The sequence below is a fragment of the Pleurodeles waltl genome, chromosome 10 (genome assembly GCF_031143425.1).
Source record: "Pleurodeles waltl isolate 20211129_DDA chromosome 10, aPleWal1.hap1.20221129, whole genome shotgun sequence".
Lineage (NCBI taxonomy): Eukaryota > Metazoa > Chordata > Amphibia > Caudata > Salamandridae > Pleurodeles > Pleurodeles waltl.
The window spans coordinates 719,516,665-719,532,591 of NC_090449.1; positions in this window are offsets into that span (position 1 = coordinate 719,516,665).

Sequence of the window (15,927 nt, forward strand, 5' to 3'; positions counted from 1 at the left end):
ATGGAGTACTGACAGAACCTGCACCAGAGGGGGAATCCCTGTGGGTTGGCGGATGGGGGACATCAGGTCTGGCTCCAGCTGGGCACATAGTTCATGTATAGTTGCTCTGTCAAGCCTGTATGTAAGTATGATATGTCGTTCTTCCATTGTCGACAGATCCACCAGCGGTCGGTACACGGGAGGATTCATCCTTCTCCTCGCAAGTCCCAGCGGACGGTGCCTAGGAAGGACAACATGGAGCACAGAGTCAAGCAACCCACAGGTTCGTTCACACAGCTTGCACAGTATACGAATCGCTATGCATTGAAAGGCTTGTATGAGTGGCAATGCAAAGCCTAGGCCTGTGTGACGCAGTAGAAATTATGCCATGTGGGCCCTTGAAATGGCGGCTGCCTGACCTGTGAAGTGTGACAGTGGGATGTGAGGTCACTGCGCTGGCGTGGCACACCGTGGCGGTAGGCGGTCGAAGACCGCGGTGCAAAGCAGCATTGGTTAACATTGACCCCTATGGGTCTCAGGAGCCAATGACGATGTGCGCCGGCGGTCGCGGTACGCACTGCTGCAGTACGCACCGCCGCGGGCGTGACCGCCATTTTCTATCTGATTAATCACTCGAGACCTGATCATCCACAGGAGAGGACCTATACTGCAAGTGCTGCTGTGACCTCGGTCTGGGAGATACAATGGCTGCTGCGACTGGGGAAAGGGCCCCTGCCTTCACTTCTGAAGAATTGGAGAAACTTGTTGATGGGGTCCTCCCCCAGTATGCGCTACTCTACGGTCCTCCAGACCAACAGGTTAGTACACAGGGTACACGTGGAATGGGCTATGCCTGTGTTGAGTGGGGTGTATGTAAGATGGTGGGGAGGGGAACGAATGAGGAGTGCAACGCACGAAAGATGAGAGCATGTGCCACATGGCAAGGTTGGGGAGGGGGGGGCCACTCACATTGACCAGGCAGAAAACTGATTTGATTTCCTTTACCACCCTGTACATGTCACATAGGTCAGCGCCCATCAGAAGATCGACATTTGGCGTGCCATCGCCAAGGACGTCCGGGCCCTGGGGGTCCACAACAGACGGGGCACCCACTGCGAAAGAGGTGGGAGGACATCCGCCGTGGGACCAGAAAGACCGCTGAGTCTCTGCTGGGGACGGCCTCCCAACGTAGGAGGGGTGCCAGCCACCAATTGACCCCCCTGATGTCCCGGATCCTGGCGGTGGCCTACCCCGATTTGGATGGGCGCGTGAGGACATCACAGCAGACACAAGGGGGTGAGTATCAGCACATTCTGCTATCTTTGCGCGCAGTGAAGGTGTCTGGGTGGGGGAGGAGGGCTGTGGCTATCTCCAGGCCAGGGCGCATTCTGTAGGCTAGGCCCCTCCGTTAGACACAGCCCTGTGCCCCCGCCCCCCACCTCTGTAGGGTGCCAAGTACAGCTATCCATGGTCCGGCCTCACCCATGTGTGCATTTGTCGACCATAGACCTGTAGGCCTAGTCACAATAACTGAGTAGTGTACCCCGATTGCGCGGCCTAGTGCAGGGTGCTTCTGTGTCTGTCCTCTCCGACAACGGTGTTGCCAATGCATGCACTCAACCTGTCTTCATTTCTCCCCCCCCCCCATTTTCTTTGTCTTCCTGTTCATGTGTGCATTAGCATCATCAGGCGGAGGAGAAGTGGCATCGGCGCACGAGGGAGCTGCATCTCACATGGCCCCGGAGGGCCATACAACAGACTCCGAGTACACCAGTGAGACGGAGGGCGACTGGAGCTCCACAACGGGGACCTGTGGAGACGTCAGCGACACCGACACGTCCTCGGAAGGGAGCTCCCTAGCGGTGGCGGCAAAATTCGTGCCCACCGCCACAACAGGTACAGCCGCCACCCAGCGCACCAGCCCCGCCCTCCCAGCAGCCCCTCAGCCTTCGCTCTGTCCCCGCTCGCCCAGGAAGGCGGGCATCTCTTTCGCCCCAGGCACCTCAGGCCCTGCCCCAGTTACCCCTGCTGCCCTCAGTGAGGAGGTCATTAACCTCCTCAGGACACTCATTGTTGGGCAGTCTACCCTTTTGAATGCCATCCAGGGTGTAGAAAGGGAGGTGCATCGGAGCAATGCATACCTGGAGGGCATTCATTCGGGTCAGGCTGCCCATCAGCGATCGTTCAACGCTCTGGCCTCAGCACTGACGGCAGCCATTGTCCCTGTCTCCAGCCTCCCTCTTCTGACTCCCTCCACCCAGTCCCAGTCTCCTGTTCCTCTGCCTATCCCATCCACACCATCAGACCAGCCTGCACACACCTCTACACCCAAGGGCAGCTCATCCAGACATAAGCACCACAGATCCCACAAGCATTCACCCAAGCAACATCCAGATGCAGACATGCCAACAGTCACTACCACCTCTGTGTCCCCACCTCCTCATCTCCCTCCTCCCTCCCTGTGACGTCTCCACTCACACCTGCATGCACACCACCATCAGCCAGTACTTCCATCACCAGCACACCCTCCATTACAGTCTGCACATGTGCAGTCACCACCCCCACTGCCATTTACACGTCCCCTGTGTCCTCTCCCAGTGTGTCTGTCACCCCCTCTTCCAAAGCACACAAACGCAGGCAGCCACCCACCCAACAGCCATCCACCTCACGACAGCCTCCGTCACAAGCACCTGCACCCAAATACAGCACACTTGACTCTCCTACAACCACATCCTCTTCCTCCACTCCCATACCCACTACACCTACCCGTCCCTGTCCTTCCCAAGTCGTTTTCCTTTCCAACCTTGAGCTCGTTCCAATCACTGACCCACCCCCTCCATCTGGTAAGAGTAAAAAAAGCACCTCAGCCACCACCAGCCCTGCATCTACTGTGACCATAGTGCAGGGCTATTGGAGTCCACCAGCTCCTAGGGCAGGAACATCGGCCAGCAGCAAGGGGACAGCCAGCACACCCCCTGGGAAGAGGACAAAAAAAAAAAAGGCCCGGCGCGACAAGACTGAGACAGCTGCCACCAAGGACAGTAGCCTTGCCCCTTCACCTGCCACATCATCCAAGGGAGGCAAGGGCCACAGAGCTTCAGCGAAGGAGGGCAAGGGCAGCAGGGCGGAGAAGTCAGGCAGCAGGCGAGCTGCCCAGGAGGGCCCCACCAGCCCCATTCCGGTTGTGACGGACGACACTCACGGGCCCAGGACTCCATCACAGGAGGGCCCCGTGACCGCAAGGTCGGATGGCGACTGAGCGGGAAGTCTTGCCCAGGTCTGGCTCCCTAGACACACAGGACAAGCACCGCTGAACAGGGCCCCGCCGGGAGAAGCACCGCTGAACAGGGCCCCGCCGGAAGGAGCACCGCTGAACAGGGCCCCACCGGGACAAGAACCGCTGAACAGGGCCCGCCGGGACAAGAACCGCTGAACAGGGGCCCGCCGGGACAAGAACCGCTGAACAGGGCCCCGCCGGGAGGAGCACCGCTGAACAGGGGCCCGCCGGGAGAAGCACCGCTGAACAGGGCCCCGCCGGGAGGAGCACCGCTGAACAGGGCCCCGCCGGGAGTAGCACCGCTGAACAGGGCCCGCCGGGACAAGAACCGCTGAACAGGGCCCCGCCGGAACAAGAACCGCTGAACAGGGGCCCGCCGGGACAAGAACCGCTGAACAGGGCCCCGCCGGGAGGAGCACCGCTGAACAGGGGCCCGCCGGGACAAGAACCGCTGAACAGGGCCCCGCCGGGAGGAGCACCGCTGAACAGGGGCCCGCCGGGACAAGAACCGCTGAACAGGGGCCCGCCGGGAGGAGCACCGCTGAACAGGGCCCCGCCGGGATAAGAACCGCTGAACAGGGGCCCGCCGGGAGGAGCACCGCTGAACAGGGCCCCGCCGGGACAAGAACCGCTGAACAGGGCCCCCCCGGGACAAGAACCGCTGAACAGGGCCCCGCCGGGAGGAGCACCGCTGAACAGGGGCCCGCCGGGACAAGAACCGCTGAACAGGGGCCCACCGGGACAAGAACCGCTCCGCTGGGCCCTTCCTGTCAAGCACCGCTCCGCTGGACCCTTCATCTCAAGCACCGCTCCGCTGGGCCCTTCCTGTCATGCACCGCTCCGCTGGGCCCTTCATCTGAAGCACCGCTCCGCTGGGCCCCGCCGTCTCTGCACCGCTCCGCTGGGCCCTTCATCTCAAGCACCGCTCCGCTGGGCCCTTCCTGTCATGCACCGCTCCGCTGGGCCCTTCATCTCAAGCACCGCTCCGCTGTGCCCTTCCTGTCAAGCACCGCTCCGCTGGGCCCTTCATCTCAAGCACCGCTCCGCTGGGCCCTTCATCTCAAGCACCGCTCCGCTGGGCCCTTCATCTCAAGCACCGCTCCGCTGGGCCCTTCCTGTCAAGCACCGCTCCGCTGGGCCCGCCGTCTCAAGCACCGCTCCGCTGGGCCCTTCATCTCAAGCACCGCTCCGCTGGGCCCTTCCTGTCAAGCACCGCTCCGCTGGGCCCGCCGTCTCAAGCACCGCTCTGCTGGGCCCCGCCGTCTCAGGCACCGCTCCGCTTGGCCCTTCCTGTCAAGCACCGCTCCGCTGGGCCCTTCATCTCAAGCACCGCTCCGCTGGGCCCTTCCTGTCAAGCACCGCTACGCTGGGCCCCGCCGTCTCTGCACCGCTCCGCTGGGCCCTTCATCTCAAGCACCGCAGGCCCATTGACAGTGCCGGTTCTGTGTCGAGCCGGGCTTCACGAAGCACTCTGGGCACCATGCCTCCTCCATTAACAGTGGAGTCGGTAATCCATCTGATGGACTGTGGCTTGGCACTTCCCAGGATGGAACAGTGGGCAAGCCACCCACTGTAGAGACTTGAGAGACTGTGGCTTTGCACTCCCCAGGATGGCACAGTGGGCAAGCCACCCACTGTAGAGACTTGTGAGACTGTGGCTTTGCACTCCCCAGGATGGGACAGTGGGCATGGAGGCCCCTCGTGGATCTGGCGTCGTGGACTCATGTGGCTGAGGTGCCCCCCCTTCCCTTCCCCCTGAGGTGCCTGTAGTTTTATCATCTGATGCCCCAGCAGTGTTCTCTCCAATGGTATCTGGTCTCCTGTGTGGGCTTTGCCCATGTGTTTGTGCACATTGGCCCACGGACTATGTATATATTTTTGACTATGTTCATTCCTTATTTTGTATCTTTCATATGGCATATTTCCCATACCTTCAATGGAGCTATTTATACATATATTTTATAGATCATTTTAATTGTGTCTTTGCATTATTCCGGTGGGTTTGGGGGGTGTCACTCTGACTTGTTGCTCGGCATTGGGGTGTAGGTATTTGTGGTGGGGGGGTGGGTGTATGGCGCATGTGCGTGCCCGTAAGCTTTCCTCCTCCCCCTCCCCTGTGTCGTAGGTGCAGTACTCACCGTTGTCGTCTGCGCCGGCGTTCGTACTCCTGGTAGATGAGCAGGTAGACAATAGCTGGTAGGATGTTTAATTCGGGTTCCATGCTGTCCTCCTTCCTCGTGGAGTGTGTATAGGTGAGCGTTTTCCCGTTCGTAGTCTGTTTCCGCTGTTTTTTTATCGGCGGGGCTCCCGCCCCGGAAAAGGTGGCGGATTGGTGAGTTGTGATAGGGTGGGCGGTACATTGTCTGCCGCCTGCCTGTTGGCGGTGACCGCCGCGCTGTTTGTCTGTCCCGCCGTGGCAGTCGGAGTGTTAAAGTGGCGGGCTGTGTTGGCGGTTCCCGCCAGGGTCAGAATTCCTTTTTTTGGACCGCCTGCCTGTTGGCGGGTTGGCCGCCGCTTTATCACCGACCGCCAGGGTCAGAATGACCCCCTAAGTGCCTTAAAGAGGCTTCAGTTTATTCCACAAAAGGTTTTAAAATAGGTAATATACCTATAAATCTGTTTAATGATCAAGGGCCATATGTGCGAACACTTTTTCCCATAGACACAGAATGGGTAAAAACCTTTGCTACATCTGGCCCCAAGTCACTACCTGACACATTTGGTCTACCTAGAGGTATGGATTTATATATTTTAAATAGTGTGGAATGAACTGGGATTCTAGTATTTTTCTTAGATCAAACTCTTTTTCACTGAAATACCTATTATCAAATGCATGAGTTTTAAAGGCCAATATCTGATTTTGTATTTCTAATATGGGGTCACGACAATGTTTTCTACATTGTATGGTGTTGACTTGTCTATCTAGTTCATTCTCACATTGAGCAGTGCCCACAACACAATATCCTAAATTTAATGGCTGTTGTTTTTTACACATATGTTGTTAGCCAGATCTTTAATAGCTTTACATTTCCCAATGCTTGTATTACTGTGTATGTACCTTTTGTCTTGTGAATATCTTCTACCTCATTCAAAATTACCTTGGCAAGCATGACCACCTCTGGTGGCATAGTGACAGAGGAAGGTAGAAAGTAAATATATTAGGGGTCACAGTGGTGTCACACATTCTCCTATATCACACCCAAGACATGAATTGACCTTCTGCAACACAGTAGAACCTCCTCCTCACTTCTTGAGTTCCACAAGAAGCTGAAGACCTGGCTCTCTTCATTTAAGCACCTTAAGGACTACACATCTACACACATGCCAAAGCCCCTGGATACCCTCTTTGGAGATTAGTGTGCTACACAAGTAAATACATCATAATATTACCTACTTCCTCTGAAGTTTTGTTCTTTAAAATGTTTTCATGCAAGTATTTCTCCAGGATCTGAAGAATTTCACTCTGTGCATCAATTTCTTTTCTGTTTCTAGTGGGATCAAAAAATATGCCTGAATCAATATAGTTTTATCATCTTTAGCCAGGTCATTTTTGGAGGAAATGTAGAATGGGGTAGGTTTAGGAGTTACAAGCAGTAGAATTACTGCTAAGTTTGAATTTCTCCTGGGATGCATGTCTACCTGTCTTACCTTTCCATTGTTTGGGTACACTCTCCAAAAAAGTAGAATGTTAAATAGGACAAATACTACTGGTATCAATGCTCCCAGTCTATTTGCATCTATATCTGAGGATGTTTTTGACTTCCTTCATGTTGTTGATTAAGTCCACTAGGGTTTACATTATTGAAATAGTCATCATTAAGCTGTTGCTAAGTGGCATAGATATTGGGCCAGATTTAAGAAACGTGGTGGTGCACCCAGTGCAGCACCACTTTTCTTGCGCCCCTTAGTGCCCCTCTAATGCCACAATGTGTGCGCCGTATCTAAGATATTGTGCACCATGGCAGTAGTGAGGGAACTAGCGTCAACATTTTTGATTCTAGTTCAGAGCTTTGCAGGATTAGCTTCCCACCTCCTGTGGGAGCCAGCATTTCTGTCACAGAGAGGGAACTGCTAAAGCAATGTTTCCTCTGTTTCTCTGCCTGCATCTCGCAGGCAGGAAAGTAGCTTGCCAAGAGGGAGAGCAGTTTGATAGCTTTCCCGCATTGCAAGCAGAGTGTTTCCTGTGACTTAGTGGGAGCTGTCAAAGCTCCTGCCAAGTCACAGCAAACAGCTCTGTCCCAGGGGTGGGCACCCTGGGATATAGCAGAGCCGGCTCTGGGGGGATGGCAATACCCAGGGCCAATAATGGCTCCTCAGAGGGGCCGTGTGGCCCCCTCCAATGTCAATAGCCCTGGGGAGGTAGTAGTCCCCATGCCTGCGGGGGGGCCCCCTCACATTACATTGAGAAATGTGCCCTGGAGTGGTGGCAGTCCCTGGGGTTGTGGTGGGGAGCTTTTTCTACAGAAACATGGTCCTAACTACAACTACCTACTGGCAAGCACCAGTAGGTAATATATATATGTATGTATTGGAATCAATATTTTTATATATTTATAAGTATAGGCTTTACAACATTTTGGTAGTCAACATTTTTACATCAATATTTTGGCATACCCATGTTTTTGTAGTTGTTATTCCGGACTACAACCCTTGCAACATGAACGTAGATGGGCTTTCTTACATTCCAGGCAGGTAGGGGCAGAGAAGTAAGGGGCTTGGCAGGAATTGGAGAAAAAATACACAGGCCCAATTTACAAAGAAAAGTGGAAAAGAGTGGACATTCTCTGTGTGTGTAGTTGTAAAATTCTGCACACTAGAATATCTAGCCAATTGCGCAAAATCACATTGTTCTTTTCTTTTTTTGTTCCGTAGAAAAAACTAATTTTTCATGGAGAAAGTCCTTACCCTACAGTACCACAAAATCTATTTTTGATTTGTTCAAAACCAGGAAGAGCAGTTACTCACCTGAAGTAAATCTCTGACCACCTGCAAGATGAGAAGGGTGAGATTCCTTTTGCAAAATATACACACAAATATACACGATTGTAAACATTCACAAACTTACAAAGCAAATCATGCCATGTTCCTCGCACTTTCCACCATTAGCGTCTGATATATTATCACAGATTTCTTCTCATTCGAACTGGAGCAATGTGTAGAAGTAAAACTATTCAAACCAGTGAGGAATCCTTTTGTGAATTGCTAGCATTTGTAAATTAGATATTTGTAGTCATAACTCTATTTATACTGCTAAATATACCTTTGTGAATCTATCCTACCGTCTTTAGTTAGTTTCTCAAAGCTCAATCGGCTCCACCCCCTCTGCCTGGAATGACTTCTGGTGGGCTACCGCACTGGGAAATGCCCTGCTCCCACTGACCAAGCATGCAATCTGTGCATTGTCCTGGACTCCTCTATGTCCATGACCCTCTAAGTCAATGCCGTCTCATTGTCATGTTTCCACACCCGTTGACTCCTTTGAAAGATCTTCAAGTGGATCCCCACCGACATGAGGAGGACAGTCTCCCATGCACTCACCAGTAGCTAACTGGACTACGGCAACGTACTCTATGCTGGCATCACCAAGAAACTCCAATTAAGACTACAAAGAACCCAGAAAGCAGGAGCCAGGCTCATCCTGGACATTGCCCGACACAGTCTTATCTCCTCCTACCTCAGAGATCTACACTGGCTCCCAGTCAGCAAGCGTATCACTTACAAACTTCTGATTGAAACCTACAAGGCACTACACAGAATGGGACAGGCCTACCTCTACCACCACCTAACATTCTATGTACCCAACAGACAACTCCGTTCTTCCCAGCTCGCCATGTAATCCAGGCAATTAAAACAGCTGTAAAGGATTTTCTGCCCTACTATAGGTAAAGGGTCAAAATGATATGTTCGAGACTACAATCAATCAATTTGATCAGTGTTAACCACCACATCCACCCAATGAGCCGTGGACCAACACTGTCCATTTCTGCATCAGTTCGATTCAAAATTTAATGACTGCTAAATAAATTGATGAATAAACACTTGAATAGATATTAAACATAAACATGTCCAAAAAGCCGAAATTTCTGTTAATAACAACAGTCAAGTTTACTTCTGACATACTTGCTATACCTGACAAAGATTCATCTCCATGTTTCTGATTTCTAGAAAATAAGGGGGTCATTACAACATTGGCGGTATAAGGCACTTACCGCCGTGCAGAAGACCACCAATACACCGCCGCGGCCGTGGTAGACCGCCACAGCTATTATGACACACATCACGGAATCCGCTGAAATTCAGACACCCACACAACACCGCCACACCAAAGGTCAGCGATAAACATGCAGAAACAAATCCTCAACCACCACGCCAACAGAAACACGCCCATGCTATTACGACCCACGAATCCACACACATCTAGAAAACACTGCCACATTGGACAATTACAAATACACACACCTGAGACACATACACACACCACTCCCACACACCCAACACAATATAAAATACACACCCACATCACCCACAAACCTCTACAACCAGAAATTCTGAGAGAAGGCCAGAGATAGAGCACAGCTATTGACAACCCCATCACACAGAGGCACACAACACCATCACCCACACAACATCCACGCACAAAACACCACATACCACTACACTCACCACTCTCATCAACACATACACCCCCCCACACATCACACACACCACCCCATGTCACGCCAAAGACACCCCCGCTTCTCCGAGGAGGTGCTCAGGGTCATGGTGGAGGAAATCGTACGGGTAGAGCCACAGCTCTTTGCTCACAGGTACAGCACACATCAATAGCCAGGAAGATGGAGCTAGGGCGCAGAATAGTGGTCAGGGTGAACGCCGTGGGACAGCACCCAAGAAATAGGGAGGACATCAGGAAGAGGTGGAACGACCTACGGGGGAAGGTGCGTTCCACGGTCTCCAGGCACAACATCGCGGTGCAACGGACTGGCGGCGGACCCCCACCTACTCCCCCACAACTAACAACATGGGAGGAGCAAGTCTTGACCATCTTGCATCCAGAGGGCCTCGGAGGAGTCGGTGGAGGATGGGACACTGGTAAGTCAAATCTTAACTATCACGTCCCCCACCCTACCTGCATGCTATCACACCCCCCTCACACCCTCCCCTATCACCCCAAATCCTCACTAATCTACCCATGACACCAACCACCCATCCCAACACCAAGCCCTGCATGACACAACTAAGCATGGACACCCCTCACTAAAGCATGCCAACTGCACATACCCTGAACAACCCCCTAACCATCACAACACAAGCCCCCACACAGGAATGCCTGCACTGGGTTTCACGCACACCCAACCATTGCACACCATGAAACACACACATGCAATAATCATGTTCTTATACCCCTACAGGAACCCAAAGGAACGTCACCACACCAGAGGGTCCAGACAACACCACTCCACCCCCAGAAGAGGCCCACAGTGACGACAGCAGCTCTGCCCCACTGGATCTTGATGACCAGCCCGGACCATCGTGGGCCTCAGGACAGTTGGTTCCCCTTGCCCAGCCACAGCCCAACACCGAGCTGCCTCCCTCTGGTAACACCAGCACAGCACCCACCCAGCGGGCCCAATCCTCCCTACCCAGGACAGGTCAATCAGCGGTGTGTCCACCACTACAGGGAACCCAGGCTAACCCACCACCCCAACAACAACAGGGACCTGGGGGCAGTGGTAGTGGGCACACAGTCCAGGGGACAGAGGCACACGAACACCGGGGAACTGGGAGGGCTGCTGTGCGACAGAGGGAGGACAGGCCAAGGGAACCAACTCTCCACGAGGCCCTCTCCCCATCATGGGAGCATACCACCACTCCCAGAAGACGATGGCGACGGTCCTGGACAAGTTGCAGGAGACCCTGCGTCTGCAGGAGGAGCAGTATTTGGGGTTCAGGGAGGAGCTCAGGACCATCAGCTCCGCCCTGGGCACCATCGTAGGGGTGCTGACGGACATTCAAAAGACCTTGAGGGACACCGTGGCACTCCAAGGGGCCCCTGACACTAGCCAGGACGACGAACTGCCCACCACCTCTGCCGGCGCTAGTGGACAGGATGCCCCGCCACAGGACCACCACACCAGCACCCCACCCCCTGCAGACGGACAACCACCACGCAAGCGGGCCCTGAGATCCAGGAACAGGACAGAGCAAGATGGCAAGACCCCCGCCAGGAAATGAGACCACCCTGATTGTCCCCCCACTGTCCCACTTTGTCACCCTGTCCAGATTGGAACTGCCCCAGCTCCACTTCCAATGCCCAGATGGGCAGTGCACCTGTGAGACTAATAGACTGGACTCTGCCATGGACATTCCTCCACCATCACCCATCCCCATTTTACAACCCACCTTCATTTTTTGAGCACTTAAATAAACACCCTTGAAACACAAAAAAATCTGGAGTCAGTCTATGATTTGGAACTTTGTATTATCAATTACAGTGTCATAATGGGTTACCCATTGTAAGGCTAACATACCAATGTCACACATCACACGCCCTTTAAGGATGCAAGCAGTTGACACGTAGGTTACCACACTTGTGAATTTGAAATGGAAGGGTACAACTCAATTAACAAATAGTGAGTGAAATGTAGGTACAGGATAGAGGTAGACGTGTGAAAGTTAATGTAATGTTAAACCAGAAAATGTTCCCACCTGTGTGTCACTGGAAATATTGCTGTATGACTGACTCCCTGTTGTCGTTTTCTTCATCCTCAGCTTCATCCTCATCACTGTCCACAGGCTCCACAGGCTCCACATCTGCCACAACACCGTCATCTGGATCATCCTCCTGCAGAAAAGGCACCTGGCGTCGCAATGCCAAATTATGGAGCATGGAGCAGGCGATGATGATGTCGCACACCTTCTTCTGTGAGTAGAATAGGGATCCACCTGTCATATAGAGGCACCTGAACCTGGCCTTAAGAAGGCCGAAGGTGCGTTCGATTACCCTCCTAGTCCGCCCATGGGCATCATTGTACCGTTCCTCTGCCCTGGTCCTGGGATTCCTCACTGGGGTCAATAGCCAGGAAAGGTTGGGGTAACCAGAGTCCCCCAATAGCCATACACGGTGCCTCTGGAGTTGACCCATAATATCAGATCAAATCAAATCAAATCATTAATATTTATAAAGCACGCTACTCACCCGTGCGGGTCTCAAGCCGCTAGGGGAAAAAAGGGGGGGGGGGGTTACTGCTGCTCGAAGAGCCAGGTTTTTAGGAGTCTCCGGAATGCGGAGTGGTCCTGGGTGGTCCTGAGGCTGGTGGGGAGGGAGTTCCAGGTCTTGGCTTCCAGGAAGGAGAAGGACCTCCCAACTGCCGTGGAGCGGAGGATGCGAGGGACGGCAGCGAGCGCGAGGCCCGAGGAACGGAGGAGACGGGTGGGGGCATAGAAGCTGAGGTGACGGTTGAGGTAATCTGGTCCCTTGTTGTGGAGGGCTTTGTGTGCGTGGGTGAGAAGTCGGAAGGTGATCCTTTTGCTGACTGAGAGCCAATGCAGGTGTCTCAGGTGTGTGGAGATGTGGCTGTTGCGGGGTACGTCGAGGATGAGGCGGGCCGAGGCGTTTTGAATACGTTGCAGGCGTTTTTGGAGCTTGGCGGTGGTCCCAGCATAGAGGGTGTTGCCGTAGTCCAGGCGGCTCGTGACGAGGGCGTGGGTCACGGTTTTTCTAGTGGCGGCGGGGATCCAGCGGAAGATCTTGCGGAGCATGCGGAGGGTGAGGAAGCAGGCGGAGGACACGGCGTTGACTTGCTTGGTCATGGTGAGAAGAGGGTCCAAGATGAAGCCGAGGTTGCGGGCGTGGTTTGCGGGGGTCGGTGCGGTGCCGAGGGCTGTGGGCCACCAGGAGTCGTCCCAAGCGGACGGGGTGTTGCCGAGGATGAGGACTTCCATTTTGTTAGAGTTCAGCTTTAGGCGGCTGAGCCTCATCCAATCTGCGACGTCCTTCATGCCCTGTTGTAGGTTGGTCTTGGTGCTGGCGGGGTCCTTGGTGAGGGAGAGTATAAGTTGGGTGTCGTCGGCGTAGGAGGTGATGATGATGTCGTGCTTGCGTACGATGTCAGCGAGGGGGCTCATGTAGACATTGAAGAGTGTCGGGCTGAGTGATGAGCCTTGAGGTACGCCGCAGATGATCTCGGTGGGGTCTGAGCGAAACGGAGGGAGGTAGACTCTTTGGGATCGGTTTGAGAGGAAGGAGGCGATCCAGTCCAGGGCCTGGCCTTGGATCCCGGTGGAGCAGAGGCGGGTGATTAGGGTGCGGTGACAGATGGTGTCGAAGGCAGCCGAGAGGTCGAGGAGGATGAGGGCGACTGTTTCACCGTTGTCCATCAGGGTTCTGATGTCGTCTGTGACTGAGATGAGGGCGGTTTCAGTGCTGTGGTTGGTTCGGAATCCGGTTTGTGAAGGGTCGAGCAGGTTGTTGTCTTCCAGGAAGGTGGTCAGCTGTTTGTTGACGGCCTTCTCTATTACCTTGGCGGGGAAGGGGAGGAGCGAGATGGGGCAGAAGTTTTTCAGGTCGCTCGGGTCAGCCGTAGGTTTCTTTAGTAGTGCGTTGACTTCGGCGTGTTTCCAGCATTCGGGGAAGGTAGCAGAGGAAAAAGAGGAGTTGATGACGGCCTGGAGGTGCGGGGCGATGATGTTGTCGGCTTTATTGAAGATGAAGTGAGGGCAGGGGTCCGATGGAGCGCCGGAGTGGATCGAGTTCATGGTGGTTTTGGTTTCTTCAGTGTTGATGTGGGTCCAGTCGTTGAGGGTGATGGTCGGAGGTGTGGGTTCGGTGATGCTTGGTTGGGTCTGGTGTCCGAAGCTGTCGTGGAGGTCACTGATCTTGTGATGGAAGAAGATGGCGAGGGAGTTGCACAGATCTTGTGAGGGTGTGACGGCGTTGGCGTTGGGGTTGGAGAACTCCTTGACTATGCTAAAAAGTTCTCTGCAGCGCGGATCAGGTGGTGGTGTTCGCGGGTAGCGTTCTTGAGGGCGGTCATATTGTCAGCGGTGTGGTCCTTGCGCCAGGCCTTCTCGAGTGCGCGACAAGTTTTCTTCGATTCTTTGAGGGTGTCAGAGAACCAGAGAGGTTTTTTGGTGTTGGCCTGTCGATGCGTGCGTTTGAGGGGAGCAAGGTTGTCTGCGCAGTTGGAGATCCAGTTCGTGAGGCTGAGGGCTGCGTCGTTGGGGTCGGTGGTGAGGGTGGGTTGGTTGGCGGCGAGTGCGGAGAAGAGTTGCTCTTCTGGGATTTTGTTCCACTGTCAACGAGGGATGGGTTGAGTGCGGAGGTGGCGGGTCTCACGTCGGAATGTGAAATGTACACAGCTGTGGTCGGTCCAGTGTAGAGCGGAGGTGTGGCTGAAGAAGACGTGTTTGCTGGCGGAGAAGATGGGGTCAAGCGTGTGTCCGGCGATGTGGGTGGCGGTGTTCACCAGTTGCTTGAGGCCGAGGTTGGCGAGGTTGTCGAGCAGGGTGGTGGTGTTGGGGTCATTGTTTTGTTCCAGATGGAAGTTGAGGTCACCTAGGAGGATGTAGTCCGCCGAGGGCGTGCGGGGAGATGGAGTCGGCGATGGCGTCGCTGAAAGGGGCGCGCGGTCCGGGAGGACGGTAGACGAGGGATCCTCTGAGGGTGGTCCTGGGGTCGGTGCGAATCTGAAAATGCAGGTGTTCAGCGGCGAGAGGGGTGTCTTCGGTGGAGGTGGTGACGCTGATGGAGTCTTTGAAGACGATGGCGATACCTCCTCCTACTTGGTTGGTGCGGTCTTTTCTGGAGAACTTGTAGCCTTCGGGGATGGCGGTGGCGATGTCTGGAGCAGAGGAGGCATTCATCCAGGTCTCCGTGATGAAGGCGACGTCCGGTGCTGTGGAGTCCAGGAGGTCCCAGAGTTCAACGGCGTGCTTGTGGACGTAACGAGCGTTGACCAGGATGCACTTGAGGTGGTTGATGGCGCGTGGGCTTATGGTCGTGGTAGTTGCGTGGTGGAAGATGCGTTTGCAGTAGTTGCAGGCAAAGGGTCCATGGGTGCGTTTGGGGTGAGCTTGGAAGCAGGTGTTGGAGCGCCCTGGGTTGAGGGCGTGGAGGGTGGTGGGGTCGTAGCGGATCAGCGGGGCTTGGGAGAGCTGGGGACCATGGGTCGTGGCGCTGGGCGCGGGCCAGGCGCGGATGGGCGCAGACGGGCTTGCCTCTGGCGCGCCTCCGGTGCGCCCGCTGCGCGCGCCCGCTGCGTGCGCCCGCTGCGCTATCGCGCAGCGGCCGCCATATGAGGTAGGAGGGGGGGAGGGGTCAGCTGGGGTCGAATGGGAGCTGGGGGGCGGGGGCGTGCAGGAGGTCGCGGCGGGAAAGCGCGAGGGAGGGGGGGACAGCTAGAGTGAGAAGAGCTGGGGGAGGGGGGTTTAAGGGTGGAGGGGGTGAGTGTTAGGAGGTTTAGGAGATTAGGGAGAGAGATAGGAGTAGAGTTGTGAAGATAGGGGAGGGGGGGTTGTAGAGGTGGGTGAGGGTGAGAGGTAGAGTGAGAGGATAGGAAGATAGGTAATAGAGGGGGTGGCGGGAAGGTGGGGAGAGATAGAGAAATAGATAGAGAAAGTAGATAGATAGAGAAATAGATAGATAGAGAGATAGGTGGATAGAGAGATAGGTA